Genomic DNA, 6000 nt, shown 5'->3' with positions numbered 1-6000 from the left:
TTATGTTTTTAAGTGAGAATCACATTTCGTTTATTTATTGGGTTGAGAGGTGGCAACTTCAAAGATTTGGCATTGAGGACTCCACATTTATCGCCTAACAAAAGGCATAAAATGTTAAGTGGCGGTCATCAAGTAGTATGAAGTCGAAGGCATAGTTAGCCGACCATGGAAAATCATCAAAAGACCTGCGCCAGAAGTGATCCACCAGGTAAGCAATGCCCAGACTATTCCTCTGAGCAAATCACTCAATAGCGACAGGGAATCTACTGCAGATCTCTTGGCCCACAGATGAAACACACAAAATTGCATCAAACATAGGGCTTTAGCCGAATAAAACTGCCACATTTCCAGTAATTAACAATTACATGATCACTCTAAACAAGAGAATCGTATCAAGGATCAGCAAACGAATTCAGGACCTATTGCTTAATGGCCCATCAACACCTCATAAATAGGAGAATTATATACCTTTAGAAGCAGTGTGCTTGCTCAAAAAAAAAAAAAAAAAAAAAAAAAAAAAAAAAAAAAAAAAAAAAAAAAAAAAAAAGCTGCTTCCCAATTTTCTGTAAAATGGAACAGACTGGAAAGCCATTTTATCTTTCTGCAGATGGTCCTGGCCTCCTGGGCTTCTAGCTGGTATACCAGTTGGCTGTTAGAGAACGATGAGAGAGAGAAAAAAGTGTTACAAACATATGCATTGCATTGCAATCTATGTTTCAACTGAAACGAAATGCTAACAAATTAATATCAGTAGAGCATGCAAGATGCTTTTGCAAATAGCACAATCAAAAGGAATATCTTGAGTTTCCTACGACGGCCAGCAACATATATGTTACGCTGCATCAATGACCCCTCATCAACTCATTCTGCTCTGCGGTTTTTTTTTTATTATTTTATTTTACATGAGCACTATTCAGTCAATTCTGACTAGTCAGATATACATGTGCATTCATCTTTCCACTGTAGATTCAACTAGTTATTTTATTAGTATTAGTATATTGACTGATGGATTATTCCCTCTGTCTACTGATTGTTCTTTTTGGGAGAGCCAACATAACATAAGTCACAAGGAGTATCTTGAGTGGAACATAAAATTGCACATTGGATGAATGCGAGTCCAATACTCGAAGGGAAAAGAAGATGAAATGATAAATTTAGCAAAAACGCTGAACAGAAGTTTATACCTGATTTCCTTAATAAGTTGCCAGGCTTTATACTTCAATGAAGACCCCCTGATTGCATATTGAAGTTGCCAGGCTTTATATCACTTCAATGAAGACCCCCTGATTGCATATACCTGAACGTGTTTATCTTTATAACAGGCTGATGAAAGAAACACGATTTAACCACAACTATTATCAATGAGAAAGGCATTTCTTAACAACCGGAAGGATTAAAATTTGATCCGCAAGCATGCAAAAAGGCATTTCTTAACAACCGGAAGATTAAAATTTGATCCGCAAGCATGCAAAATATTTCCAATAGAAACCTCCAATTGCAGCAACTAAACAAATCTTCAAGGCTTGATGAGCAATAAACAAGTCCCTTGCTCTGCTCACCAATAGAAACCACAAGAACATGTAAACTCCCCGAACTGGTGAAGTGGTTATTGTCACTGACAATTAAATATCTGAAGTATTGACTATCTTTGACATCAATTTTGTTGCTATGTAGTAGTCTGCACATCAATTAAATTTTGTTGCTATATTACTTAAATTGTTGTCCCAGAAGGGTGCTGATGATGCCAAAACTAGACAAGTCTCTTTGTGGCCAAATAATAAGGATTTCTTATGCACTCTCAACACCACGAAGCACCTCATTTCTGTCAGGAACATATCCTTCTTATTCCATCTACTCTTGTAAGAAATTCAACGTCTCAATTACTTCATCATATCACAGGTGGGATTTATCTCCTGATACAAAAGCAGGTGTCTTGTTTTTAACCTCAATCCTGCTGAAAGCAGGTGATTTCTTTATGCCCTTATTCCTCATAAGGTATTGTAACTTGGCTACATCTTTCCATCTCTGAGCAGCTGCATATGTGTTGGATAAGAGAATGTATGCCCCGGTATTTTCTGGATCAACCTCAAATATCTTCTCGGCAACCTTTTCAGCCAAGTCCACATTTTTGTGGACTCTACAAGCAGAAAGCAATGACAGCCAAATACCCTCCGCAGGTCTATGCATACTGGAGATTAACTCAAAGGCTTCATCTAACTTTCCTGCTCGACCAAGAAGGTCTGCCATGCAAGCATAGTGTTCCAATCCTGGAACAATCCCATAATTCTGAGTCATACTGTTAAAATATCTCCAGGCTTCATTCATCATGCCAGCATGACTACAAGCAGTCAATACAGCCACAAAAGCCACATAGTTTGGCCTCACTCCCTCCATTTCCATTTGTTCAAATAAAGAAACAGCATGACAAGCTTGTCCATGCAATGCATATCCCATGATTATAGCCGTCCATGAGACCATGTCATGCACATCCATTCTATCAAAAATCCATCTAGCAACCTTAATATACCCGCATTTGGCATACATGTCTACAAGTGAACTAGAAACAAACATATTGTCATCATATCCAACTCTGATTATGAATCCATGAAGCTGCTTTCCTAAATGTAATGCAATAAGGTTAGCACAAGCTGGCATGATACTGGAAAAGGAAACGGGTACAGGCTTAACTTTGGCTTTCAACATCTGGTGAAAGAATCTCAAGCCTTCATCAAATAATCCATTCTGCACACACCCTGCAATAATAGAGTTCCATGAAATGCTGTCATGTTGAGGTAAGATGTTAAAAACCTGGAGGGCATCTTCCACTCGAGCACACTTTGCATACATGCCAACTAAGCTACTACCAATAAAGACATCATTGTCAAAGCCATGTCTCATGGCATATCCATGAATCTCCTTCCCCTTATGAAGGTCCACATATTCTGCGAATATAGGAAGCACACTAGACAAGGTGAATGAATCAGGCTTCAAATTGTCATTTCCCATCTTCCTAAGCAGCATTAACGCTTCCTCATACTTTCCATTTTCTGCATTCCCTGCAATCACTGTATTCCACGAAACAACATCTCTTTTCAGCATCTTCTCAAAAACCTTTTTCACACTATCCATTATTGAACCCCTTATATCCACCTCTACCATATAACTGCAATTTCTTTTTCTGCAACACTGATCGAGGATTGTGCTGTTTGCATTAGTTTTAGGGAAAATATATCTAGTTTGATTCAAAGTAACATTTTGATCATGTGCTGACTCAATCCTGAACTTGTTAGAGAAGCTATCCATAGCAGCGAATACTTTCTGAAATTTTCCATACATATTCATAAGGGCATTGCATGTATACAAATCAAAGTCCATACCCAACCTAATAATGCATCCATGGATCGACTCGCCTAATTTTAAATCCGATAACAATGCGCATGATTTAAGTAAAGAAGGAAACACATGATGATCTGGTTTTTTACCAGAAGCTCTCATTTGCAAAAATAAGGCCACTGATTGAACAAGGAGGCCATTGGCAACATAGCATCTGATGATGGATTTATAAGCAAGAACTGGTGGGGAGTGGAGAGCGTTGAAGAGAAGGAGGGATTCATGTAAGAGGTTGAAGTTGGAGTAGATGGAAATTAGTCTGGAGATGTGAATAGGAGAGGAGGGCTCCAATTTAAGGATTTGGGCATGTAGTTGTTTGGCCTGGTACTTTGAGCTTATGATGTTTGGTCTGTCAAGGAGTGTTCTGAAAATGGTCTGTGCAGTCATCTTTTGTTGCGCACTTCAGAAGGGCTATTGTTTGAGATTGAAACCCCCTTCAACACAGGTTGACCTGCAACATCCAAACCACATTAGTAAGAAAACAGACAATACAACCTGATATTGGATTACGGCTTCTGATGGTTGCTCAATGATAGATGACAGCACTGATGTATGATGGTTATGGTGATGACAAAAATTGCTCAATGATAGATGACAGCACTGATGAAAGATATTGAAACGAAACTTACCTTTGATTTGGGACCTCTTGGGTTTTGTCTCCTTCTACTTGTATACACCTGTGTGTTAGCACAGAAACCAGTGACATGTGAAAAACATTGCCAAGCTAGATATAAGAAAGAAAGATGTGACCCAGATAAAAAAAAACAGAACAAAACTTGCCTCATTGAATTCAACTTATTTATCAATTGAATACAATTCAAGTATACAACTGGTTCCAATCAAACTAGAATTGCATATATTTTGAGTCGTGATCAACAAAAGCCATGTTACTTAACTTGTTCGCTGAAATGCCTGGGAGAAAAATAACATTACAAAAGCAAACTGCCAAAACAAGTTAATGCAAGAACTTTCTTGGGAATTGAGGAGGCAGCAGACGCCACTGAAGGAGGTTGAGTACGCTGTATTGTTGAGAGAGAGAGAGAGAGAGTGTGTGTGTAAGCGGGGAGGTTTTTCCGATATGGCGAGGCTAAATTCTGGGTGCAGTACAAAATACAGCAAAGCGGGGAGGTTTTTCCGAAATGGCGAGGATAAATTCTGGGTGCAGTACAAAATACAGCCCTAAAGTTTATTGGTCAAGTTGATTTTACCCCTAACCTACTTTTTTTGTTAAATACCACCCTTCAATTTTAGATTTTACTCCATCTCTCTGCCTTTCTTAAATGTGAAATGCTTTGGGGCATAAAATTGGTGCTGCTCGTCGTGTTGTAATATTCCATGTGCTGTCACTTTGGGGGCTGATTTGTTGAGCAAACAATTTTTGGGGCTGATTTGTAGTTAGTCAAAAAAAGGGTAAAATATAATTTTATACCTATAAATTAGACATTGCTCGGTGTAAGACCTAGATGGGCGAAGTGAGTCAGTCTCGAGGACCGGACTGGTTTATATTAACCAAAAAAAAAAAAAAAAGATAAAAAAGATGGTTTAACAGTTTGAAAACTTAGGTTGATTCGCTACTTCATCAACTCGAGCTTGATTTTGTTAAAATTTGACTGGTTAGATTTTATAATTATTTATTTTATTTTTTTATTTTTTTAAATATCATAATATTAGTTCTATAGTTTTTACTAGATGTGAATATTGGTTGTTTGATTTTAGCTTAAAAAATGATCTAAAGCATGCAAACGTGTTTTTTAAAAAAAAAAAATTGCAACTCAAGTAATAGATTAAATATTAAAAAGAAATTGCAACTCAAGTAATAGATTAAATAAGTTGATTTTATTTTAAATAAATAATAAAAATAATAATAATAACAACAATTAATGGACTAAATAAAAAGAAAATGATCATAATAATCTGTAAAAAAAAAGGCCTAAATCCGTTCAAGTTAAGAGTCGAATCAACCATGATTAACCTGCTAAATTCACATTACAAGTTATGAGATTGGAATAAACTGATAAAAAAATAATAAAAATTATAAAAATTCTTTTTTAATAAGAAAAAACAATGTCAAATAATGAAACTGGCAAAGAAAATAAATAAAAAAAAAGTATTATTAATCTGTTTTAATTTTTCAAACTCATGACCTAGATCATTAAACTAGAAACATCTTATCTGAAAAAACCACAAAACTCAATTCTCAACTACTTAAATTTTGATGAATAAAACTAAAAAAAAAATACAAAATAAAAAAATAGCAATTTTAAAAGAAAGATAATCAAAATAAAAATAAAGAATAACTTAGAGGAAAATTACAATTTTTTTTATTAAAGGGTAAAATTAAAAAGAAAAATTAATTTAACAAAAAAACCTAAAGAAAAGAAATAATTAGAAAAATAAGGATCAAATTAAAAAAAATTACAAATTATAATTGTAATTGAAGGATAACATTAAAAAGAAATCAAATTTTTATAAAAGATTAAAAAACAAAAATTAAAATGCAAAAAAATAAAAAATTGAGTCGAAATATCAATAAAATAGTTTAGAGATCTTGAAAAGCTCGTACAAGTTTCAAAAGATAAAAAAAAATATATAAAAAAAAAAAACATCAGC

At 35.0% G+C, this 6000-nt stretch overlaps 1 pseudogene; it reads right to left on the bottom strand.

Moving 5' to 3' along the window:
* Positions 1–1468: 1468 nt before the first annotated feature.
* Positions 1469–4501, bottom strand: LOC105111313 (putative pentatricopeptide repeat-containing protein At3g23330; annotated as a pseudogene).
* Between the last annotated feature and the right edge of the window lie 1499 nt (positions 4502–6000).

The sequence above is a fragment of the Populus euphratica genome, unplaced genomic scaffold, assembly GCF_000495115.2.
Source record: "Populus euphratica unplaced genomic scaffold, PopEup_1.0 scaffold290.1, whole genome shotgun sequence".
NCBI lineage: Eukaryota > Viridiplantae > Streptophyta > Magnoliopsida > Malpighiales > Salicaceae > Populus > Populus euphratica.
This window is presented reverse-complemented; position numbering and strand designations above follow the sequence as displayed.